A 14,135-nucleotide genomic window follows, 5' to 3' on the forward strand; every position below is an offset into this window, starting at 1 on the left:
CAAAAACGTGTTTCACTTTCGTCGACTTTTTTCCCCTTCTGCGACGCACATCTGCTGCCTGCTTCTAGCTTCACGGATGTGTGGTGCGATGGTGGTGGTGGTGTTGATCGAGACGTGTAAGCATGTGCCATCGCGAGTTAGTTGCTCTACCTCAACTTGCTTTTGGTTGTGTCGACTACGACGACGACGACGGCGGCGGTGGTGGAAACACAGTCAATAAAAGTTTTATGATGCCACGTGCTTCATGTAGTTTCGGCTTTGTGTTTGGTTGATGTCGTGCCGGTAGCGTGGTGAACTAGTGATACGTTGTGAAAAATCGGATGGCGATGTCGCAAAAAATATACACCATCCTTCGAGCCGGATTTGAACCAGCGACCTATGGATTACTATTTACTTATTACTCAGGATTCCTGAGTAACTTGGCATCTACAGTCCACCGCTCTACCAACTGAGCTATCGAAGGTGATACATCGAGGGGATTTTAGAGGCCATATGGTGACGCAGAATGTGACACTGATGGATCTGGATTTTTGTGTTTGGTGTGATCCACTGCAGCTACATTTGATTCACAAAAGTGGCCTTATGTTGAAAAGGCAGGTAATTTTAAGCTTATCGTGAGCTTCACTTGGCCGGCCGAATTGAGAAACGGCTGCTTTACCACAATACATATGTGCTTGCAAGTGATCTTTGGTGTTGTCATTCACTTGCTACTATTTCAGTTCAGAAGCATGTTTTCAAAAAACAATGTATCTATGAATTTAACCTTGTAGTTTTATCTTAAAGTTTGTCGAATAACATTAGGATCGCACATGCATACCAAAGTCGTGAGCGAGCTGTGAAGGAAACTCTCCACGCGGTGAACTGAAATATTTAATTCACGCCATGGAAAGTTGAGTTTGCTGCCTTCTGTTGACTTGATTATTGATGCTACGCTATAATACATTGTTCTACAAAGTTTCAGGTAAAACAAAAATAAAAAAGTGTTCCAAACCTGAATTTTGCTACGATGTTTCTGAAACGAGTTAACAGCAAGTGAATGTAACTGATTGCAAAGTCCAACAAGATGTTTGAGCAATGATTTCTTTTTGGACAAATATTAGACCCTGTGTATTGGGATCCTAAGCGATATCCGGCATCAGGTATCTGAAAGACACAAATGGAAATCAGCAGTTTCCTCTCGAAAGTGCTGAAATTAGTATAGTGGTGAGTTCGTTCCTTAATATCGTTTTGTCATTTTGGTGCCTGAACGTTGACCAAACGCATCCTGTGGACTTTATGTTTATAAGGGAGGCCGAGGTCTTTGTTATTCTCTTAATGAGGCATCTAACTAACCACTCTTCCCCATCCCCAGCTGTCGCAAGGGCGTCACCAGGACAGCTCTCGACCATTGCAGGATTGCGGCAATCTTGTCTTAGAGTCAGGCTTCGTTATAAATCACAATCACAAGGTTGTGGATCACACTGTGTATATTTGTGATCGGATTTGTGTTGATTTCTTTGCCACGCTTATTTTGCTATCCTGTTTTGTGCGATTTTGCTGAAGAATTGGCTGGTACTACGAAATTCGGAAGCCTATGTGATTTTTGGAATCTTTTAGACACAAAGCTGAGTGTGTTGCGTTTAATAAACTACTAGGTTCTAAATTGTTAGAAACCTGAATAAACTTGGAGAACCATGATTTCGGTTGAAGTTTATCACTTTTCTCAATTTATATGACATCTAATTTTTGATATTGATATGATGCAATACAAGTACGATCATGGTTTTCATCAGTCAACGCGGTTGAAACATTTACCGCATATCATTTTATTGTTGTAATAAATATCCTTAGAAATAAAAAAAAAGAACAATAATTCTGACTTTGGGGGGAAATTGATTGCTTAGTGAAGTACCCATGCAGATGCTCAAAATACTTTTTTCACCTGAAATGCACCTGAAAATGCGAAAAGCTACGCAAAGCATTCACAAGTTTTGTAGATTTAAAGTTTCCAAGTTTAAAGTTTAACATATTGTAAGAAAACGCCTGAAAGTATGCAATTTCCATACTAAACATGTAATTACTTTCGAAAAGCACAATGTTATGCATGAATTTCAATATTTTGGATGACGTAATATGATTTAGCGAATACTTGGCAGCTAGAAACATTTATTCGCTTGCTCATTACATATGCGACACGACTGTAAAAGTTTGAAATTGTGTTTCTAGTTCGATGAGCACGAAGTTTGGCAAAACATTAACCCTAGAGCAGTCGCGTCTTCGGCCACCCTCAGAGATATTGGAATCGCAGCATAACGGTCACGGTTCACACCAAATTCTACCGGACCGATCAACGTTTCGGAATTCGTGACACGGAAAAATACATAACACGGATAGCGCTTTTGTCAACAACTTTACTCAACAGACATTTAGTACGTACTGGATAAACAAACATCTATAGTCATAGTCATACATCAATAGTTATGCTTCGTCTAATATTTCTCTAACACATACACACAATTGAACAATCATTAACATCTGTCATCAACAAAGTCATCATCGACCAAGGGGCTGTCACTACTCTCCGCCAATACTCCTCCTTAGTGCAGCCCTTGGTGCAGCTCTTCAACGTTCACTCCTCCTGGCTCCAAATCGATTTCAAAGCTGGTATCTAAGAACCTCATCTACTGCTGCAGATAATACAGTCCTCCGATCTTCTTTCCTACAGCAAGCACTTCATTACCATCCATGATCCAACAATCTTTTGGTCGAAACACCACAGTGAACCCTTCTTCCGTAATCCTGCTGACTGACAACACGTTTCTGGACAATCCTGGCACATATAACACCTCCTTCAGTTTCACTTCGACGGGATCTTCATTCAGTCGAACTCCAACAATCTTTCCTTCTCCGCTTCCTCTTGCTCTCACTTTATTTCCGTCCGCCAGCATCACTTCTTCAATACACGGATTCCACCAACCGAGGTTTACAGTTGAGTTGGTCATGTGTTTTGTACAGCCTGTATCGATAATCCATTTTTCACAGGTAGATTTATCACTAGCTGTGTTCATGTTAAAACACACACCACGACGCGTTGCACGACCATCATCATCATCATCACTTGCCGCATCCGAATGCCTAACAGTTGTTGCTCTAGCTTGATCTTGTTTCTTCATACTGTTCTTCACCTCCTCCAGCAATACCGGACAGTTCCTTTGAAAATGGCCGCCACGTCCGCAGTGATAACAAACACGAACAAAACTTCTCCGACACTCATTCAGTACCGTGGAATTCATAGCTTTTTCCCGATCGTTGTATTTCTCATTCTCTTCTACACATTTTTCAGATCTTCGCCGCCACTCGTCCAGCAGTTTGCCCTTCACGTAGTCCAGTTTAAGGTCTTCTTCCGGACGACCTTCCAGAGCGGTAACGAGCGGATTGTAGGACTCAGGTAGACTCGACAAAACAATTGCAACAACCAAATGCTCTTTCAAAGACTCTCCTAGGCGGGCTAGACGATGAACAAACTCCGAAGCTTCCGTCAGATGATTAGACATCTTCTTCTAGCCGCATCGAGCACAATTTTCGCAGTATATGAATTTTGTTGGACAACGAGCCGCGTTCATGGTAGCCCCTCAGCCTTTCCCACATATCTTTTGCAGTAGAAGCTTCCATAATATGAACCAGCTGGTTATCCTCCAGCGCTAATCCAATAACCACCCGAGCCTTCTCGTCTTTCCTTGTCCATATTGATGTTATATCTGCCGCCTCTGGTTTGGGATCTTTTACTATCATCCACAAGTCTTCCCTCATCAGCATCAACTCCATTCTAAACCGCCACGTCGACCAGTTGCTATCATTCAACCGATCGAACGTTATCTTGGTTTCTGCCATTTCACAAAGACTACAATTTTGTCACCAAAATTTTACTTTTCGACCACTGTGCTGCTATCTTCTAATAAACAACTGTCTCTTCACACAAGCATACTTCGCAATTCACGACCGTCCAACTATCGTGTTAGTATCCACAAAGCAGGAAAAAATATGGAGAACGTTTCGACACAAGTTTCGGCGCCGCTGCCACTGCGGTCTCCTCCTCAATAAAACTTAATTACGACGTCCGTACATTTGCTTCGGTTTTCCACAAACTACACTTTTTATGACAAAAATTTCCACCTGCTGCTGAGCAACAGCAGCACTCCTATTTGTTCGTTCAGTACAAGCAAATCACAAAACGCACAGTGTCTCTTCGATCAGACACTTTTCTCCACTTTTTCCGCGATATCTGGGCCCATAACCTATTGGAATCGCAGCATAACGGTCACGGTTCACACCAAATTCTACACCGAGAAAAATTTCTACTCAATGACTGAGTTGGCCTTACTCAGAAATCGAGAAATCCTTTGTTTTCTTACTCAGTTTCGGCTAAAAGTGGGACAACCCATTGGCAATGGGTTGTCCCACTTTTAACGAAAACTGAGTAAGAAAACAAAGGATTTTTCGAATTCTGAGTAAGACCAACTCAGACACTGAGTAGAAATTTTTCCCTGTGTACCGGACCGATCAACGTTTCGGAATTCGTGACACGGAAAAATACATAACACGGATAGCGCTTTTGTCAACAACCTTACTCAACAGACATTTAGTACGTACTGGATTAACAAACATCTATAGTCATAGTCATACATCAATAGTTATGCTTCGTCTAATATTTCTCTAACACATACACACAATTGAACAATCATTAACATCTGTCATCAACAAAGTCATCATCGACCAAGGGGCTGTCACTACTCTCCGCCAATAAGAGACACCACGTACACGAACACGTACCAAAAGCGAGCTGTTTGCCAATTTCAAAGTAATAGGAGGCAATCAGTGAAGTACTAGATTAAAAGTCGTGAGCTGTATTTTTGTAAGGTGAGATGATCAAATCTCCGTTTCTGCAATGAAATGGTGCAAATAACGTGGGTATTATGATTTCTTGCCTAATTTGATGCTGTTTGAGTAATAGTTTGGATAACTATGTAGTTGGAGTTGCAAGAAATAAAATAAACAATAACACAGTTACCCAAACTTTTACTTGAACAACATCAAATTAGAGAAGAAATCATAATACCAACGCTGTTCCCGACTAGATGGAAAAAACAAAATTATTACAGGTTGTGTTATTTTGTTACAATGATTTATGTAACAACGGCTGTTATAAAACATGTACCGTTAGTGGTTAAAATAACAAAAAATCTAACAAAACTTGTTCCAATTTAAACAACAATATAACAAGTTGATATATAATCAAATCATAATAGGATTATATCAAATTTTGTTAGACTTAAAAAGCGAAATCATAACAAAATTATAACAAATTTTGTTATATATTTCAGAATTAGGATTTCCCCACATATTTCTTTTACAGTCTGCTCAAGAAATCTAATAATTTGGTTAAGAGTTCATCATACGTGGTACGGTTTTCGACTTTTTCAGTCGGAAGACCAGCTAAAACGTTTTTTTTTTAACTCTTTCGGGCATTTCGGGCCTTTATTGCTCCTTTTCTTACGATTCAACATTACATTCTAATTCGAAAAGAAAATCAATAACTCAGCCAAACACTCGTCATTTTTCACTTTTTCCTTTGAACAATGCCACCCGATAGCGATCTCGCAACTGCCCCAAACACGCGTCATTTTATGATTTCGCCCTTCGAACAATGCTACCCGATCGAGACTCAGTTTCAGACAACTTGGCCGACAAAAACCCCCCATGACGAAGAGAGCAAACCTTCACTTCCGGGTGCATCTAAAACCCCAGTTTTTCGCCCAGAAAACCAACAAACAAGTCAACAGAACGTCGACAGAACCCAGTCGTTCCTTCCGGAAAATTGACTCTTTCTGCGATAGTGGATATCATCTTCGAAACGTTGAATGTCTCCCCTGCTATAATAAGCTTGATAATCATGGCACTTACTTTTGAGAGACCTCTTCTGAAGCAACTGACTTCAAAATGGCTGATTCTTGAATCTTTCATATCTTTCGATGGCTAATTTTGTCCGGTAAGGTCGAAGATATGATTGAAGTCCTACAATGGAATTGTAGAAGCTTAATTAGAAATATGGATGCGTTCAAATTTTGACATATTTGCTCTCGATTTCGCAAAGAAAGTCTGTCCGGATTCGGTCCAAGTACAAGTGAATATTCGTTGTAATCCACCCGAAATGAATGCGATGGATTCACCCTTTTCGATGCTAGAATTCTCACTCGCGCTTCTATCATGTAACAACTCTGCTCCATGAATGGATAGAATGTCTCGTGGAAAATTGCTCTCTACGACAGCTTGCGGACGACGCTGTGGTCTCTATCACCGGACCAGAGGCGGAAGATCTGCAAGGACCACTGTAAGAGATACCTTAGACAATTTGTCTGCTTAGGCTGTAAGCCTCTCTTTATCAGATCGTTTCGTGGAATTGTCGTTAAGGTTCCTCATCCGCTGTGAGGTGCAAAATCCATTAGTAATTGAAAATTTTGAAAAGCTGATCGAACGAATTCATCAAACAAAGTTTATGACAGTGTACTACTCGTACAAGACTCTGGAGGTTAACCCTTCATCGAATGTTCTCAACCGTGATTGCTTCCAAGACTTCTCCAATTCCACTATAGTTTTTGATCTATCAATGTTGCAAGAAATCCGTGGAATTTCAGATCCGCTCCGATCGGAGCACATTCCAAAAATTTTTGCAAGCAAGTTTGGTCAAGTCAGTAGCGACAGAAGGTTTTTCACTGACGGATAAAAAACAAATGATTCCACTGGATTTGGTGTATTTAATGAGCTTGATAGCGCCGCCCATAAACATCAAAGTTCTTGCTCAGTATATGTCGCAGAATTGACGGCTATACTATCTGATCAATATTTCATTTTTACGGATAGTCTCAGCTCAATTGAGACTATTCGCTCAATGAGGCCGGTGAAGCATTCCCCGTATTTCCTGAGCGAAATTTGATCAATTTTGAGTGCTTCATCGTATCAAGCATATAATATCACCTTGGTTTGGGTCCCTTCGCATTGCCCCAGTAAACATTTTGGTCTGTATAATTTGTGTTATACACTACTATATAAGAACCAATTCAATCGTATAAACTGCACAAAACTGTTATATACTTACCAAAGCGGAGGCCATATACATACTTCTGACGATATTTCACGATTTCATATGATCATCATTACGATGTCCCGAATAATCGATCGGAAGAATAAAATACGACTTCGGGTGATATGTAAATACGATGTCCGAAATTAGCTGACACCTGACGATGTCCGAAAAAAGTTGACACCTAGCCTAGAACACGGCACCTCGAGATTGTGAGTCTAAGCCCATTCCATTGTACTAACTGATCTGCCTTGAGAAGAGCACAAATTTTGGCCAATATAAGCTAAAGCTTTCTAAACCACTGATGAAATATGCCTTTGCTTTCCTACATGAGTGCAGATATGAAGAATGGGCTGCCATTTTTTCTAAGTCATTGCGATTTCATTTATTACAATGCTGTACTGATACATAGTATACCTAATGATGAGTTGTCTATTTATATACAACTCGTAGCGATTTGGATTTGCACTTATTACGACATGTTTTGTTTACAACATCAGTCCCGCATCGAGTGTACGTTTGGACGACGACGTCGTCGTCGACGCCGTTGTCGTCGTCGTCGTCGTCGCGGGAAAAGCTTACTGCTCATGTAGGAATAATTGTGAGACAAATGTCTTCCTTCGGTAGCTATGAACACTCCCAAAGATTGCCCGAATATCATTATTGGCAAACAGAATGTTTCCAGTCCGAAAACATAATCAGCGGCCAGGCGGTGATGAGCAAGGCAAGTGGATTGCTTTTTTCATGTGTTTCATCGTCGCGGAGCCGAAAATCAGTAAGTCATTACGGTTCCCAACCAAACTTTACTAACATTATATATGACTTGTAAGCGTATGCAAACAGTGACGACTTCAATTAGCGCGATTTATGACTTGCTTTATAAACAACAAACTTACTCCAAAACAAATCGCTGCAACGATTTATATACAATTGGACCTGACATTATTTACCACAATATTCAACGGTATTTACGATTTTGATTTCTGACAGAGTGATATACGATTTTAAATGCACTTCCCATTATGATCTGTGGTTTACTGGGGCTCGATCCCGGGTAATGAGAAAGCGGACTCGCTCGCCAAAGTGGGCACTGGAAGGCGATATTTATGACCGTCATAGAGATAAGTGACATTTCAACACACGAACACTAGCGCAAGTTTTTCCTCACACAAAAGTGCACGCCGATTGAAATGCTATTCAGATTGCATATGCAAATATTACCCAATCGAATTGGGTAAAACGGGTAAATAATGATAAAACTAACGTCCGGGGCAAGAGTGCAAATATTTTCCTCGCAGTTTCACAACTACATCTACAAAAAAGGCACGCATACATTTGAACGTGATTACCTCTATATCGCTAATGATTTTTTTTCGATTGCTCGTCAGCATGCCTTGGTCAGTTGGCAACAAAAATGGGATGCAGGGGAAATGGGCAGGTGGTTACATTCAATTCTCCCACAGGTATCGAAGACGGCGTGGTTCAAGGGGTTGGACAAGGGTTGAGATTTTATCAAGATAATGTGTCGACTTAAGTCCAATCACTACTCTCTGGGCTCGCACTTCTATCGAATAGGGCTCACAGATAGCAATCGTTACACACAGCGTTAGCTGTACATGGCAACCATAGGATTTATTTATTTACGCTGTGAAAAATATCCGTACCGCTAGCAGGGTATCAGGAAACCTCATCGATGTTCATTTGTGTTTATTTCTTGTTTAAATGTTGTAAAATATAATTAATTCTACAATTCCTGAAATATAATTAATTCTACAATTCCGTGAACCAAATCTGGCACAAATAAAAAAAAGATGTTCTTTCTGGTGGTTTATGTTTCTAAGAAATTGTGCACCGGAATTCACCTACGGGTGTAAAAAAAGAGTGTTTGTAATATGCAGAACCCAGTTTGTAACTGGCTAGGAGTAAAAAAGAAAGACTACACCGTTTTCAACCAGAGGTTACATAGATTTAACGATCACTAACATGGAACAACGGACAACACACGAAACGCCCAGTGTTTCAGTGGAGAATTTTCCATTTGAAGTTTTCACCGACTGAGCGGGGAATTCGAACCCACACTCCAAGGCTTACGAAACGGTTCGACGACGACCACTAACCACGAAGCTCGCAAGTTTTCACTAGAGTTTTGTCGTTTCGTTCATGTTTCTGTGAGCCCGGGAAAAGCCAGGAGCCGGAAAAACTGACTTTGAGATATGTAGGAGGAGCACGTGCCTCTGATACGTATGTAGCTCTTGGTCATTATGAGTTTGAAGAATGTCGTGTCATAGCAGAGCTCACGTTTCTTACCTACTCCCAAGTCCCATCATCTTAGATTTTATGACTTAGGATTCAGGCCTAAGACTTCCGATCCAACCAAGTTTGACGGGTCGAATGTTTGGCATACATCTGACTACTTGGATCAGCGGAAAATGTTTGAGCAAATTTGGGAGCAACAGGGAGCAACTCACAGTTGCTCGATCAACAAAAGCTTGCTCTGAGCAAAGCTGTCTACCCCCTTGTCAAGATATCAACCATGTTGTGTGGGAATGCCCCGAATATGGTATTGCCAGATCTGATTTATGTGCATCCCTCAGGGCCCGAGGGAAACCAGAAAAGGAAGACATGTGTTGGGTAAACTAGATCATGAGTACATGAAGCTTGTGTACGACTTCTTGAAACAAGCTGAAGTCTTCGTTTGATATCCCTGTCTTGTTGTTAAACTTGTTCACCTCGTGTCCCTTCGAAAATCGTCTGTTTGGATCGTTACAGGTTGTTTGTCCACTCTACGTTTGACCAGCAGCAATACGCCACACCATACTGTCATGTGTCAACGAAAAGCCCCCATCACCCTATCCTTTCCTAACATACTTTTGTTCCCCCTAACCTCGACCAAACCGCGAGTTTTACGGTTTCCCAAAACTAACATATTTTATAATTTGTAACAAAAACTGAATTCGGCTTCGTTATGCTTGTTGGCGCATGAGCCTAAAATGCACGTTTAAGTAAAAAAAAGAGAGCAAACCTTCCGATAATACCCAAAGTCACCATATGTCTATCGGAGTCGAATTAAAGTCGAAAATTAAAAAAAATCGACTGATTTTTTGAACAAATATGTTCAAAAATGTATATATACATTTTATTGCTTTCATATGTTTCGATAAACTTACATTACGTATCACGAAATCTCACAATTTTATAATTTACAGAGTTCTTTTAGTTTTTCAGGAAAAGTAAATAAGAATGAGGTGCTGAAGAATTTGAAATAAATTTGCAAGTTTCTAATATAAATTTATCCAGTCTGGCTCCATGTAACACTACAGAATACATGGAGGTATTTTATCCCACATTTTAGAAATTAAGAAAACAATACTTTCTCGCGAAAAATGTTCGAAAATCAATTATTTATGGGACATTTTGATTAGTTTATGCACTTATTGATTTGTTTATGGAAATTGTGTAGTTTATTATTGCTTTTCACCCCTACTTCTTTATTGGCAATTTTGTTATGGAAAATCATCACTTTTTTATGAGTCATTCATATTTTAGCCTTTTTCTGAATAAATTCGAATTGGAAAATTCTTAAAAAAGTTCATCTAAAAATATTTCAACGGCTCTGGTTGTTTTTTTTTACTTCAAAAATGTTAGCTAGTTAAATCATTTTCTAAAAACCCAGTGAGAAGCTCTTCAAAATATCCTAGAAAATTTCCGGCAGAAACAGACAACAGCAACACACAACAAAATGTATTGCATTAAGGACTGAAAAAACAAGTTAGAAACAAAAAACACATTTGAATACATCCATTTCCTTTAAAACAAAGAGGACCTAATAAAAACGATAAATAATACAACACATCCCGAAACATTATCGGAAAACGCTGGTCCCCTGACTTGCAACACACTATCGAACAGATCCTTGTGAAACTCAATTTCCGATATGTCCCTCAAAAGTCAATTTGTTAATAATTTTTATTGCTTTCCCATTTAGTTTTACTGCCACCCATCCGGATAACCACCGCTGCCGCAACCATTCCACAACAATAAAAAGGAAAAAGGGAATCCTTGCTATCCACTTTCCTCTACTGATGGCAAATCCTTCGCTATAGTTGATGGCCTTCGCATAACAACATGCATGTATGAATATTTGCGATAGAATAATGAGTTTTTATTGACTTTTACTACATGTGTATCGATTTTCCGGCTCGATTCGAACGTTCTACTTACGGGTGAGGGATAATAATGGTACCTTCCTCCGATATCGGAGCGGAGACTCGTTTACTGGTTGAATTGAAAGGAAACACAAACTGACCCCAATAGCGCACCCGATGATGTGTTGAATGGGTGCTTACCAGAGGATAGGAAAAACGAACATGCAAAATATCTTGCATATGCTAATATTTACGACTATTGACGGCTGAATGGGTATTTTTTTTCGTTGAAAATTGGGAAAAATCGACTACATTTATGACTAGATTTATTTATTAGGTGTCAATGAAGTGATTCGAATCGAATATGATAAACACATGCTTGAATTCTGTTGGCACCTGAATATTTACTAGCTTGCACATGTTACAATTGAAACGTGTCTGGAAAAGCGAACAATTGGTTTAAAACTGAGCATGTTGAAAGAGTAATGAAGAAATGACGAACATTTTTAGATAAAAGAACACACACTATGTTTCGTTTGAGTTGAAAATTAGATAGTAACGTCATCAGCAAGGTGGAAGTCACTTACATAGGTGCTCTATGGTAATGGGTTTCCACAGCAACCCACGGTTTTGTTCACGATTATTCACACTTACCAGGATCACGACGATTACGATGAGACACAGTATTATTGATAGTATACATTAAAAAATAAATGAATCAGAGTCGATAGTATACATCCATGCCTTACTGCAGCGACGACCCGGGTGGGGTCGGACAAGACACCGGTGTTCAGTACTCTGCTCGAAAATGCCCCGCACTGTGCTTGAATGAGGCAGATGATTTTCTCAGGGACACCCTTGTGCCTCAGGGCTCCTCACATATTTTTGTGGTTAAGACGGTCGAAAACTTTTTTGTAATCAATGACCACCAGGTTGACAGACCTTTGGAATTCATGGATTTGCTCCAAGATGATACGGAGCGTGACAATATGGTCTACACAGGATCTTTGGAGAGTTGCGTCAATCTTCTCCTGTATCAGGTTAAGGGTAACTTTACAGAGGACTTTGAGAACGGTACACAGTAACATGATGCCCCGCCAATTACACTGCGCAACATTTTTTTGTCTCAAGAGCAAACTTATGTGTCTCCGAAGGTTTTTGGGCCGCTGAATCCGAATCCGGGCTCAGATTTGCTCCAACACGTCACAATTTTGAGCTATACCTCAATTTATAGGGCGAAATATGCGATTTTAGGCTTTTTTGACTGCAAGCCATTAAGCATGGAAATATTTTTTTGAACAATCAAAAGGTTAATTGGTCAATTAACATCTAAATTGACGACTCATGCAAAATATTTCGTTTCACCAAATCGAATTTGATAGTTTTGAGTGATTTATGCATAAATTAAGGTACAGCTCAAAATTGTGACGTGTTGGAGCACACGTTTTGTTTTGTATCTATTGATGACTATTCAAGTCTACTTTCAAAAGTATAACAACAAACTTCAACTGCATACAGATAAAAAATGTATTCTCATCCATCACCTTCACTTCATCGTCGTCTGATTTGCGTTGCATGTCCGCATTTGAATTTGCTGCAGTAAGTATAAGTTCATGCTTCAGTAGTAACATATCGAAACCAGCAGTTAACAGAAGTTTCGCTACTATTTCCCATTTACTATGGAAATGGAAAACTAGCACATACCTACAATGCAGAATGTCTCTTCTGCCAACGAACGGTTTCCGCTGCTACTACAAATCGTATAATCACGAATGGGACGTGGATGCGGCGGATATTGCTGGGTAAAGTCAAGCTGTACATTCAACAAGGAACTTTCCTATTTTGCTAACGGCATTGCACATGCACACTATGGCTTGTCAGGTGGCTAAAAGTGAAAACAAATAATTACTCGTCCTGATTTATATCCTTGACAATCAACTTACGGACCGGACCGATCAGGCTAAGGCCGGGGTGGCCTCTGCTGTACATAGTAGCCGCCTCCATTCCACTCGGTCCATGGCTGTTTGTCTCCAGTTCCGCACTCTGCGTAGGGTCCGCAGATCGTCCTCCACTTGGTCGACCCACCTAGCTCGCTGCACTCCACGTCTTCTTGTACCAGTCGGATGACTCTCGAGAACCATTTTAGTCGGGTTGCTATCCGACATCCTGATGACGTGACCCGCCCACCGTAGCCTCCCGATTTTCGCGGTATGGACGATGGTTGGTTCTCCCAGCAGCTGATGCAGCTCGTGGTTCATTCGCCTTCTCCAAGTCCCGTCTTCCATCTGCACTCCGCCGTAGATGGTACGCAACACCTTCCGTTCGAAAACTCCAAGGGCACGTTGGTCCTCTGCACGTAGGGTCCATGTTTCGTTACCATAGAGGACGAGCGGTCTAATCAGCGTTTTGTAGATGGTTAACTTCGTGTTACGGCGAACTTTATTCGATCGTAGAGTTCTGCGGAGTCCAAAGTAGGCACGATTTCCTGCCACAATGCGCCTCTGAATTTCTCTGCTGGTGTCGTTGTCGTCGGTCACCAGTGAGCCCAAGTACACGAATTCTTCAACCGCCTCAATTTCATCACCGTCGATATGAATTCGGGGTGGCGGGCGCGGTGATTCCTCCCTGGAGCCCTTTGCCATCATGTACTTTGTCTTCGACACATTAATGACTAATCCGATTCGCCTGGCTTCACTCTTTAGTCGGATGTACGTTTCCGCCATCGTCTCAAATTTACGAGCAATAATATCAATATCATCGGCGAAACCAAGCAACTGAACGGACTTCGTGAAAATCGTCCCACTCGTGTTTATCCCCGCTCTCCTTATTACACCCTCTAAAGCAATGTTGAATAGCAAGCACGAAAGACCATC

The 14,135-nt window shown here is 40.6% G+C and overlaps 1 non-coding gene across 1 annotated transcript; it reads right to left on the reverse strand.

The window, feature by feature from the left end:
• Window positions 1–348: 348 nt before the first annotated feature.
• Window positions 349–463, reverse strand: Trnay-gua (transfer RNA tyrosine (anticodon GUA)). Its single transcript has 2 exons — window positions 427–463; window positions 349–384 (listed from the first exon to the last, which is right to left on the reverse strand). It is a non-coding gene; the product is annotated as a tRNA-Tyr (tRNA).
• Between the last annotated feature and the right edge of the window lie 13,672 nt (window positions 464–14,135).

This window comes from Aedes albopictus, chromosome 2, assembly GCF_035046485.1.
Source record: "Aedes albopictus strain Foshan chromosome 2, AalbF5, whole genome shotgun sequence".
Lineage (NCBI taxonomy): Eukaryota > Metazoa > Arthropoda > Insecta > Diptera > Culicidae > Aedes > Aedes albopictus.